General features: G+C 34.0%; 1 protein-coding gene across 1 annotated transcript in view; it reads right to left on the bottom strand.

The window, feature by feature from the left end:
* Positions 1 to 13,402, bottom strand: part of LOC127838918 (E3 ubiquitin-protein ligase DTX4-like) — a 60,608-nt gene extending 47,206 nt beyond the window's left edge. The window contains exon 1 of the mRNA XM_052367063.1: positions 13,270 to 13,402. The gene's annotated coding sequence lies outside the window, so the exon portion shown is untranslated. The remainder of the gene's footprint in view (positions 1 to 13,269) is intronic.
* Between the last annotated feature and the right edge of the window lie 174 nt (positions 13,403 to 13,576).

The following is a 13,576-nucleotide window of genomic DNA, read 5'->3' on the forward strand; positions in this document are numbered from 1 at the left end:
ACGAACAAAGTCCCATAACTCTGGAACGACAATTCAGAATTCCGTCAAAAACGAAAGGGGATCAGGGTTTATCAATATTAAGATTGTGTTAAAATTTGAAGAAAATCTGTCAAAGGATATTTGACGTAGCGTACGACATTAACAGACGGACGGACAGACGCGGGGTATACCATAATACGTCCCGTCATAGACGGGCGTATAATAACACATCAATAACATGTTTCATTAAAATAAAAGAATGTCTTCATATTCATGAAAATATGTTGATTTGATACTTTTTAAACTTCAAACAGGCAACTATTCAAGGGGAGCAACTTTCATAAATAAATCTGCATAACTAATGTCTACATTTTCTCAATGCAGTCGGACTTTAATGACTATGACCACACTCAGCAAATAATTTATTTCAGCTACTAAATAATGTGTTTAAGTTAACAGAATAAAGGAATATCAATAATGCGATTGCTATCCTATTTACCTCTGATTTCGCTTGACTTCTGATTTGAAGTTCTTCCCTCCATGAATACAACTGTATGTACCGGGTTATTTCCGACACTTTAAGATTTTCATTGAAAGTTTTCTTAGGGCATCTGCTTTTAGCAGCCGCAATTTTCCTTGAACTATGTTTGTAAAACTGTACACAATTTGAACGCTGGTACAATTCATTTTTGCTTATTAATGCACCATAATTTTTTCCCAACAGTTAAAGACACGGCCATTTTCAGTGAACTGATATATTGATATTTATCAATTGTCTAAAAGATAATTAAATTATTTGTTTAACTCATTTTGTGAGAACTACCTTTGACGCCAGCCGTCATTGAATTTCATAATATCGATGCCGCAACTCATTAAAACAGTTTTTCACACTTACCAGGGTTAGCACCAATCGACCGCCCCCAGTTTTAACCAGCGGTTTTTACCGGTTAAAATCGCCCTGGTCAATACTCCCAAAGTGGTCAATACTGGTCGATTGAACTTTACCCTCAATTTTGATTAATATTTCATGCCTAATTAAACAATATTGATAACAATAAATTAAACAGACATGTTGCCAATAATGTCTCAAGCTATTAATATCCGATATTGTATACCCGTTCATGCAATTTGTAGGCAAATCTCTCAAAAAATGTCAAATAAGTCAAAGTTGGACCATTGGATTTTTCTGGTCGATTGAACTTTTTGTTCAATTCTAATGAATTATGAATGCTCAAATAATTCTGTGCTTGATTCAACAAGAACCTGTCAATTACTGTGTATGAGTTATTCTTCATGCCCCACTGTCCTCACAGTCTTCTCACCTATACAGGTTGGGGCACCCAAAATTGATTATAAGGCCTAAAATGGAACCCTTTTGACACGACCCTTACTTGTCATGTATTCTTGCATAGATTTCTTTAAATACTTTTTAAACAAAATAGTCAAAAAAACTTTTATTTTCCATTGATATAAAAATGAAAAACATGATAAGAAATAATTATTAAAAGAAACAAGAGGGCCTGAAACCCAAAGTCGCTCACCTGAGAAAAAAAGAAATGACCTGTTCTTTGCAGACCAAGATATCAATAGAACAAATGTTCTAACCAAGTTTCATGAAGAATGAACAACAAATGGCCCCATGGCAGAAATGTTTTTCAACAGACTGGAACCATTTTTGAACTCGTCCAAGATATTATTGGGACAAATCTTCTGAAAAAGTTTCACCAAGATCCAACAATAAATGTGGCCTCTACAGTGTTAACAAGGCAAATATTCATGACGCACAACGGAAGACAGACAATTGACAAAAGGTGATCACAAAAGTTCACCATGAGCAAAAAATATTATGCTCATAAAGATTGTCACCATGTGTGAAGATCAACAAGTGTCATTCTGATTGAACTAAAAATGTGACTAAAAGTATTCACAATGTTTTACTATAAACAACTGTAGTAGTGCGGTCTCGTTCGCTTACGCAAGTGAACCGGTCTCGGGACGGTTACAAGTTATGTTACTGTGTGAGCACTTATGTAATACGGAAATATTTATCGAGTCTAATTAAAGAACACTTATTTCTAACACACTTACTGGTTGAAATTCAATTAACTAAAGGCGTCCAGTCAGATACGCCTGAATACACTCAAAGAATTAATCTATAAGTGAAAACCAAAGCAGCTTTAATGAAAATAACTAACTTTAGTCTAAAGAATCTATGCATCGTTAAAAATAAACAAATACAGCAAATTCCTTAATGAATGTAAAAAGAAGTTCACAATCTGTCAAAAAAACTAATATAAATATTAGTTACTATTAGTCTAGAAGTTGCTTCAAAAATTTTGTTTATAAAATAAGTCTAACTTAATCTAAAGAACACAATTTATGGAGAGTGGAAAACTCCAGTGACTCAAATGTAAAAAATAAGAAAAATTTACAAAAGTTATTTCAATCAAAAGAGTCTCTCTAATTTAGAAAATGCCAAATAACAAGGTTGCCATGGAAACAGTTTCATAGCATATACACAGTTGTCTGCTAAATACACCAAAACACAGTAGGTTAACTTGGCTTATCAGTAAATATCAAAGATAAGGCTCTACAGTGCACAAGTACATGTACAGTTATTTTATGACATAGGTTTATTAAATTGCATGCAAACTACTGTCTATATGTACACCACATTTTATGAAAGAAGTCCCAGATTTATACAAGGGAGTTAACTATTGGTTAACTATTAGAAAGTATGTACAGGTTATCTTTCTTTAACATTATGGCTTATCACAACTAGACTGTTCAAATGCTTTCACTATGTACATAAAGAGAACACTGCCCCACCCCCTGGCGGCCATGTTTTTTCCACCGATCTGGACCATTTTCGAACTCAACCGTCATATCCAGAAAACACATGCTCTGACCAAATTTCATGAAGATTGGACCAAAAATGTGACTTCTAGAGTGTTCACATGTTTTCAGTATATACATATAGAGAAAAGTGCCCCGCCCCCCTGGCGGCCATGTTTTTTCACCGATCTGGACCATTTTCAAACTCGTCCGAGATATCAATGAAACCAATGTTTTGACCAAGTTTCATGATGATTTGGCAAAAATTGTGACTTCTAGAGTGTTCAAAAGGTTTCTCTATAGCCATGTAAGGAATACTGCCCAGCCCCCTGGCGGCCATGTTTTTCATCGGACCTGACCCATTTTTTAACTCAACCAACATATCATTTAGACAAACATTTTGACAAATTTACATGAAGATTGGGCATCAAATGTGACTTCTACAGTGTTCACAAGGTTTTTCTTTTTTTGACCTTGTGACCTAGTTTTTGACCCAGCATGACCCAGTTTCGAACTTAGTGGAGGTATCAATGGGACAAATGTTCAGAAAAAGTTTCATGAAGATCAGGCAATAAATGTGGCCTCTGGAGTGTTCACAAGGCAAATGTTGACGCCGCACAACGGACGACGGACAAAAGGCGATCACAAAAGTTCACCATGAGCACAGCTCAGGTGAGCTAAAAATAATTGAAAAGAAGAGTCTACAGTAGACCCACAGTTGGAAAACATTATTTGTTGTAAAAATCAAGAACTTTGATTGCTTATTCATTTGAATACCAATAGAACCTTTAAATATGAAAGGGAAAAAACCCTCTTCATACAGAAAGGAGACAAGTTAGAATTAACTATTTAATTAATAGCAAGTAATCTCCTTTTGTGTGAGTGATATGAAATAGCCTAAGGGCAGATTTGCTTCATTGTCAATATCAGAGACATAACACTGCATGCATTTTATTACCAATTAAGGCTTAGGGGCCAGATTTATGACCCTAGAAAACACAAGAGTTCTGTTTGTCCATCTGCTTATCAAATAGATATATCAATAGATAAGTGAAATACTGTTACTACAATAGTACATGTAATAATACTTTAGTAACAGACGTGATACACTGAGATAAAGATATTGCTTTAGTCCTTAATATGTATTTGAGGCCGTTTCCATAAATAATTAAAGAGGTAATTTTTACAGCTTTAAATATTTTTTTACAATAAATAACTTAAAAAAACACAATGTCCCCCTATATGATGTTTGACATTGTAGGATGACCTTGACCTTGTGAAGGATGACCTTGACCTTTCACCACTCAAAATGTGCAGCTCCATGAGATACACATGCATGCCAAATATCAAGTTGCTATCTTCAATATTGCAAAAGTATTCATAAAATAAGCGATTTGGGCCACATATATTTGACCTCTGACCTTGAAGGATGACCTTGACCTTGACCTTTCACCACTCAAAATGAGCAGCTCCATGAGATGCACATGCATGCCAAATATCAAGTTGCTATCTTCAATATTGCAAAAGTATTCATAAAATGAGCGATTTTGGCCACATATAATTGACCTCTGACCTTGAAGGATGACCTTGACCTTTCACTATTCAAAATGTGCAGCTCCATGAGATACACATGCATGCCAAATATCAAGTTGCTATCTTCAATATTGCAAAAGTATTCATAAAATGAGCGATTTTGGCCACATATATTTGACCTCTGACCTTGAAGGATGACCTTGACCTTGACCTTTCACCACTCAAAATGTGCAGCTTCATGAGATACACATGCATGCCAAATATGAAGTTGCTATCTTCAATATAGCAAAAGTTATTGCAAAATGTTAAAGTTGGCGCAAACAGACAGACAGACCAACAGACAGACAGGGCAAAAAACAATATGTCCCCCACTACTATAGTGGGGGACATAAAAAGTTTATCAAAAACAGAATAATTATTGATTTAATATAAAATAGCTCCTTTGTGATGTTTAAATGATACAACTTTCAAACGACCAGTATTGACCAGTAATGACCGGTTTTAACCGGGTATTGACTGCCGACCCGGTCAATACTCAATTCACTGGTCAATATGGCAACCCTGCACCTTACTTAGGAACGTCAACTAATTAAAACATTCAAATAAGCAACCGTATTACATGAAAGGAAGCCGTAACAGATAAAGAATTTGTTTTATGAGCTTAAACAAACGTATTACTGATTAACAGCACTGAATGACAATTCTATCATTTATAAGCCGTACGGCTTGACAATCTCCATAGCAAAGGCTATACGTACACAGAGCTTTACGGCTAGCCTATTGTCTAGCCGTACGGGGCTGTACGACTAGCCACTGCCTAACCATATACATGATTGAGTGCAGTATTTTTTTAAAAAAGAACACATGCTTATTAAATAAAGTAATTCGGATGTTTTTCACATTGTCATAAGCAGCATAAAAATCTGTCTTTTATGCACCAGTTTAAATTCTTAAGAACAAGTGGTCATACGGTGTGTTTTCATCCATTTATGTTTTTTTGGGAACCCTACAAAGTCACGTGATCCTGCACCCTCTATCTGATATTTGTCATTCTGTCACGTCTGTCTGTTTGAAAATTCATCAATAAACAGATTGACAAATGTATCAGCCAGAATGTAACACAAGGCGCAAATACAACAATAACACTTGACATGGAAACGTATGATAATACTTTTTTTTAAATTACAAAACAACTGGTACGAGATGACTATACTAGAAGAGTTATGGAGGTTTCGGTACATGACAAGTTCGGTTAATTGATTTATATAGTAAATGCCGTGGAGGTTTCGGTAAATTGGTATAAATAGGGATTATCGCACCTTTTGTCGATAAGCGTGTACATTAATTGAGTTGTTTGGCACTAATTAAATTATCTATTTAAATGTACGGAGTTGATTTTATCAATTAAGAGATGTTTGCAAAGTGTTAATATTAATTATCCAGGCTTGCAACCTATTAATATTCTAATCAAAGGAGGTAAATTATATATTAAAAGTTTATCTTTAGGTCATGATTGTTTTGTTTTTAATATATGTTTTTTAAATAATTAGTTGAAAAAACCTTAATTGAAGCGTATCAGATAAAAAAATAATAATGTAGCTCTTACAAGAGGTGGCCTCCACGTGGCAAGAGCTGGGCAACATATTCATTATGTTGGCAAACTACCTCATGTTAATATAATGAGAAATTTTCGGTGGTTTAAAATACTAATATAAAATATATTTGTTTCTTATATAAATAAATTTCTCGCTTCATTTTCCTACAATCAGGTCAGCACATAAGGTATTATTCTTAAAATAATTTAAATATGTATGTTTAGATCGTGAACATGCTTTAACACTGCATGGTGGCCGAGTTTTACATACACGACCAGTAACTTTCAAACTGTGAAATAAACAAAATTTTTCCCTCTTTAATCATGTTTACAAAAAAATACTGGTGGTGACATCAAAGGATGTTTACTTGTGGTAAAAATAAAATTATTATGTAATTGGGTAATTATAAAATTATCATGGTCATTTTCAAATAAGAAATCAAAGAGAGGATGAAGAGAAGGTTTTCACGGGTTATCGAGTAACTAAGGTAAGTGTTGTTGCTCAATTGTTAAAGTGTGTATATATGCAGGTGATTTTTTTTTTACTGTATCATACAATCATGGCTGAACATCCATGTATTTTCTGCAATATTGAGGTCACTTCTCGTGCACGGGATGACTACGAAGAGGAGAAGCTGACTCCACTGATCTACTGAGGATCATCAGCCATATCAATGCCCTGAGACCATCCACGGCGGTCCACCACATGCTTGACGACGACGAATTTTGAACAATGTGAATGACTGATATTGTTGAAATGTCACATTAAATTGTACTTTGTCATAAATGTATCTCATTTTTATTAGAAATGAAATTAAATTAAATCGGTATGCGGAAACTCTGAATGATACTATATGTCGTTTTAATATTGTACTGTGTCATAAATGTATCTTATTAATATGTGACTACGCCCTCATTTTTTTAAAAATGACATGAAATATTCAAATATGTCCTATATATACAAGTATATTTATTGTATCCATGTTTTACTTGTTGCTTATTCACGCTGGGTATGCGGATACTTTGATAACATATGGCACTTCGATACCAGATAACAACAAAAGCCACGCGCGAGAGGTAAATTCATCAGTTTTTTTTTAAGTTATATCATAAAGATTAGTTTTTTAGACAAGGCGGATGGTCGAGTTTATAAATTGTGTATCCTTTTCTATTGCAAAAAAAACATCACGGAATGATGGTAGATTTTTCCCCAAAATATAGTAAATTCGGTCGGAAAACAGCATAAACTGGATGAACAGTAAACATTCCAACAAAATAAAACTACTTAGAATTATTGCAAGAAATTGTTTGATATTCCAGCATGTAGAGTAATCACCGTGCTTCAAATACTGAAATTTTGGTAAAATTCAATTAAATATAAACAAAGATAGAGCATGTTTTATTAGGTGGTATTCATGAAGTTGCGGATACTTTGATTACCGATATAGGGCACTTCGGATAACAGAGACTTTCAGCAAACTGGGCACTCTGATAACCGAGTTTTATCTTCTACCTAAAATGCATTTATGTATATTATTGCTATTCTTACCAAACATTTTAAAGTACGAATCACATTGGGAATCTATGCATAACGTAATTACATACACATGAAAATATAACCAATGGCGTTCGTTTTCAAAAATCTTATTATTATTCATTTATATAATTAATATTATAAGTGCACATTTTAAATAAGATTCAAATGCTTATTTCTGTAGTAATATATTTCAAGTAACGACCAAAAATAATTGTCTAAATAATAAACTTGTGTTTTTAAGTGGTAAATTGAGATTAAGAGAATTGAAATGCAACGGATCATGTGGATCAACACGACTGCGTTCAATTGAACTTATAGCAGGACTCTAGATAAGGGGAGCAAGGGATCTTAAAGCGGCCATTAATACACCTCATAAAATCCTTTGCCATTGGTGCTCATTGGAATCGCATCATGAAGTCGATACTAATGGGTAGCCACAAACTTTAAAAGAGAATGGAAATATCCCTTTATATTGAGCTCTACTTATAGAAAGCACTTCCCTTTACACTCCTCTTTCCCTTTTATTATCATATCCCAAAGGGATAAGAACATGTTTCGGTAATTCGTTTTAAATTAACATCGGTACATAAATTTTTATTTATTGTCTGCTTACTATACATGTAGCAGTATTCCACAGCGAATTGTGCATTTCTGATTCACTAAATAGAGTGTGTTATATCTGGTAAAAAGTGTTGAGTTATCTGGAATCGAAGTGTCATTGTCTTTGAGATGACCGGTAAAAGAAGTGTCCATGAAAATTTGGCATCCGACTCTTAAACATTTGAATTTCCTCAAATACGTTATTCAACTAAAATTTAACATGTTGTAACATTAATGGACATATTAATCCTTTATTTCGATTAGTTGGCACGTTCTTGATTTATTTCCAAGTATTTTTATTTTGTTGAAATACGTACTGATCATCGAATTCATGACGATTATCGATGAAATTTTATGTCTTTTTTATAGTGCTGCAACAATACACCAAAAACCTTATTGCAATATATTGTCAGTTCAAATACCGGTATTGCAATATATCGCAATATATTGCTAACTTGTACCAAAATTATAACTTGCCAATTTCCCGATAATCCCGTATATTCCAGTTTTAAAGCAAATTCTGGTATATATTTACTATAAATGTGCTCAAGAATAACAAGAAACACAAACATTGGCAAATTTTCTTAAGTATCAAATACATTTTGGCATTCGTTACTATTTAAAGATGTGATGAAATAACGTCCAACCGGGGCGTTTTTTCCACTGAACACTCGTAATTCACCTGATGTGATGTTTCCGTTTTTATACAACACAAAATACACCCATATTTTCTATGCCACGTTCTACATGTCTGTATAATTCGCGCGCTTTTTATTGAGATAAAGGATAAAGCACTTTTTATTTGACGCTAGAATTTTTTATTGTCGCATTAGCATTAACATTTGGAAGCGTAATTCCGAAATTCGGAATACAAATTTAATAATGCTCAATTCAGAATCTTACAAAACATTTACAGCTGTGCGCAATTAATTCAAAGATAATCTGTTCAAATGCATCGAACGGATGCTCCGATGTAACAACGCTACTCCGTATAATACACTATCAGAATGCTATTTTTATGGAATTTTTTTTTTACACTGCTTTGTTTTGTTTACCTTGTTATCATTATTTCGAATGGCTTTTCTGGACGAAATGTGAATGAATTTTTGTAAAATGTTCGTACCGGTATGATGAAAATCGTATCGCAATACAATATGCGTATTGCGTATTGCCATATATACCGATAAACCGGTATATTGTTGCAGCACTACTTATTTGTAATCCACTGTTCTTTTTCACGACTTTCTTGCTCCGCAATACGAAATTCTATACCATTAATCGACCAAACAATTATACGTGTCCGAAAACCAAATGAACAGAACATACATGAAAAAAATGAAGAACTCAACTCTCGCGCGTGGCTTTTGTTATTATCTGTTATCGAAGTGCCATCTGTTATCAAAGTCAGTGCTCCAGATAACATGCGTAAAGGCGTAAAAACGAATTAAATTTCTTAAATAATGATTTAGATTTAAAATCTTTGCGTAAAGTTACGCATTAAAAAAATAAAACACGAAATCGAAATTTTTGAATGTGCGTAAAACTTACAGTAGCAAATTATGTATGGTAAACATTTCATCCCGGTTCTGGCTCGTCTAGGCGCTCAATTAAAACTACAATTTTAAATCAACGTCACTCAAGCGTTTGCTGTGAGGAAGAGCCACACCTAATAACGGTCGAAAGGCCAAACGGTCTCGATTCTGTTCTCCTAGATTTGCAGGCGAGTAATTACTGTTTATTGTACCTTTTTACTTACACTTATCGTAATTTTTATACACAAGTAATATACTGTATACCTATTCAAAATGCCATTAAAATTAAATGTTTAATATAGTTTTTGATATGACTTTAACGGCTACCAAAAGGCCATTATGACGTATATAAAGCCGAAGTGTGAGTGACCGTTTTACAGAAAAAATCTAAATAACCGACTGAAGCGGTGTATTAAAGCGTGGAAGGCAAAAAAGCCATTTCAGTGTCAAAAGTCCTCGCTGCATGCATTTTTTTCAATTAGATTCAAATACCCAAAGCATGGGTTCGTCAATAATTGATGAACTTATATGCTCATGCGTAAATGACTGCGAATCTAAAGCACTCAAAATTATTTGGTAATATATTGTTAAGAATTAATTTTATAAATAGGGGGGAAAATAAGAATTAATTTTTAAAATAGGGTGTAACTAAGAATTTAACCAAATTTTCATCTGGAGCTCTGCAAAGTATCCGCATACCCGGCGTGTTATTTATAATATATGGTAAATAAAACGGATTACAAAGTCAATCAGTTATTTTTTTTTATTCAACGGATTTGTTCAGGCAAAAAATGATATCAGTTATTTTGGCCGTAAAACCCATTTTGTTCAAATACAGTAGCCAGGTGCCTGTGTATTAAGCTGATAAGATAGTGATCATCACAGCAGCTTGCTATTACACAGTGTATTCATTCTGCTGGCGTTGTGTTAGATGTCATTTTTATCAGTTTTAAATTATGTGTATCTATTCGCTTAACTCAACGTTCAATGGCACGCGCACTTAGCAAAATTATAAAACATAACGCGTATCATTATATTACTTTTTATAAATTACGTACACGTATTAGATTTTATATATTGTTTTTCTTTCTCAACCAGAAAGAAATAATAAAACATGTAATATAAAATTCAACATTTGGCTCTTACAATAGGTGGCCTCCACGTGGCAAGAGCTGGGCAACATATTCATTATGTTGGCAAACTACCTAATGTTTATATATTGAGAAATTGAGTGTTTATCGGTGGTCTAAAATACTATTGCGCTTTATATTTAAACTGAAATCATTTTTATTAAATCATGTCTACAATATTTTACAAGAACCTTTTTTAAATAGCATTAAACTTAATTGAAGATCTTACATTGATTCCACCATAAATCATTATTTATTATTACTATTATGTTATTTAAATAAAAGCACCAATTATTTAAAAAAAACAGTATTGCGTTATTTAAATCGTAAATTTACCTACAATTTCCTAGCAGAATTCGTTTTTCAGAGGTAGCTCATTCATTCCCCTTAAATCTTTACCGTAGGCAAAGCATAAATTAATCAACTCAAAATTAATCCACAGTTTGCAAATAAATGCTCCTGATGTTATTGTAAGCCAATAATAGGTGTCATTAACACCTCGTTGTAGGTATACCACCTCTATAAAAACCAATTTACCAAACCCTCAACGGCATACATGCCAGAATTTTTCAGGTCCAAATCGGGACTTTCCTTAAAAATTGTCGGGACATTTGACCAAAAAGCGGGACACCTAAAACGATCAATCATTTCACCTTTTCTTTAGTCAGTATATTACTTACAAAAACTCTTAATTTCTGCCCAATATTGATGATAAATGTGTGTTAAGAATTTCGTGAACGCATACGTTCTCCATTTTCCAGAAGTAAACACACTCCATGAACTGAAATGTGGGGTGACCCCGTTTGCCTCGATTTGACATCCAATTGGTGCAGGGATATCCCCTTGAACCTATGTAAAGCGTGTGACACGATAAGAGCGCATCGAGCACTATTTTATTCAACCAATTGTCAATTAACTCTAAATTTAGATTGATGCAATATGTACAAACTACTTTCTGAAAATCCATCGAAAATGAAAGGTAATTTGTGAGAAACATAAATTTGTATTGTTCAGCATTCAATTTGTTTGATGTACAAAATCGGTGTTTTGATAGGTTTTATAACTTTGGGTTGCATAATACACAGGATAATATTATATTTGTACTTGATTGGAACATGAAATACAAACGCAGGCGGCATTTATTTCTGTACGATGTGAATGCCTGATAAAATCAATAATTAGCCGATAAATCGCTGATAAGTTGTCATAAACAACACTGGTACACACGAGAAGTAGAATCGGATTGTTAATTGGGGGCAATAAAGGGATTAGCGGTGGTAAGTGTTAGAGAAACAGAGCTTGAATAGCGAATTTTATTGGAAACCTAAAGACCTTACATCGTTTTTTACGAATGTAGGGACAATTCATATCATATCGGGACGCCGGGACAAAGGGCCCAACAGCGGGACTGTCCCGCCGAGATCGGGACGTCTGGCATGTATGCTCCACGGCATTTACTATATAGATCAATTTACCGAACTTGTCATTTACCGAAACATCAGCACCCTACTAATTTGCTTTATAAATGACCTGCCAGATGTTGTCAATGGAATAGTCAAAATTTTTGCGGATGATACCAAGATTTACTCAAATGTTAATACCACTACTCAATGTGATGAATTGCAGCAAGATCTGGACAACCTGTGTGACTGGAGTTCGAAATGGAAGCTTTCTTTCAATGCCAAAAAATGCAAAGTCATGCATATAGGATCTACTAATGAAAGGCATAGGTATTCAATGCTCGATAAAGATGGAAATTTCATACACCTGGACTCGGCACAATCTGAGAAGGACCTTGGAGTGACTTTCAATGAAAATTTACATTTTGGAGAGCACATATCAAACATTACTTCTAAGGCACAGAGAATACTAGGACTTATTCACAGATCTTTCGAATACATGGAAACGGAAATGTTGCTTCCTCTCTATAAATCATAAGTTAGGCCTATTCTTGAATATGGATCAAATGTTTGGTCGCCATATCTTAAAAAGGACATTAAAAAGATTGAGGATGTTCAGAGGAGAGCTACACGACTGGTTCCTGCATGTTCTACCCTCCCATATGAAGAAAGATTAAAATTCCTTGGTCTACCAACTCTGGAGTACCGAAGAGATAGGAGTGATATGATTACTCTGTATAAGTCTATTTACGGATTGGACGACCTAAAATGGAGCAATATATTTAACTTGGCTCAAGGGGACTTGAGAGGTCATCACCTAAAATTCATTAAAAAAAAAGTGTCATCATAATGTAAAGCTAAATTCATTTGGAGCTAGGACAGTGAACATGTGGAATGCCCTTTCAGAAGAAACTGTCTCTTCAACATCCCTGAATGTGTTCAAATCGAATTTGAACAAAGAGAACTGGAATAAGAAAAAATTTAAATCAACTGTGTAGCGCACTATGTCGCGTATAACATTTTAAAGAAGAGGGGCCACGATAGACTTTGTCTAATATTACGGCCCGAAGATCAAGGTAAATCAAGGTAAATCAAGGTAAAACTAGTCTATATTCGATTTGATGTATACCTGTTCCTAGACGTGTCTGCGTAGACGTATTTAATTCAACTGTATAGGAAGATAGACGATGGTCAACAACACCCAGTGGTAGGTTACTATTCGACTGTTTATTTGACTCCAAATATTTACAAATTTCAGGACTATACGGTCGCCACTGTCCATATTCATTCTGCCATTCCCAAACAACCACTGAACTGGTCGCCATTTTGTTTTTATTTGTTTACATCTCATTAATTGCGAGATGTAGTTTTTCTTTTTGATTTTTAAATACAACTTCAATTCTAAATACTTTATTTATATTAAAAATAAAAAATAT

This window comes from Dreissena polymorpha, chromosome 1 (genome assembly GCF_020536995.1).
Source record: "Dreissena polymorpha isolate Duluth1 chromosome 1, UMN_Dpol_1.0, whole genome shotgun sequence".
Classification (NCBI taxonomy): Eukaryota; Metazoa; Mollusca; class Bivalvia; order Myida; family Dreissenidae; genus Dreissena; species Dreissena polymorpha.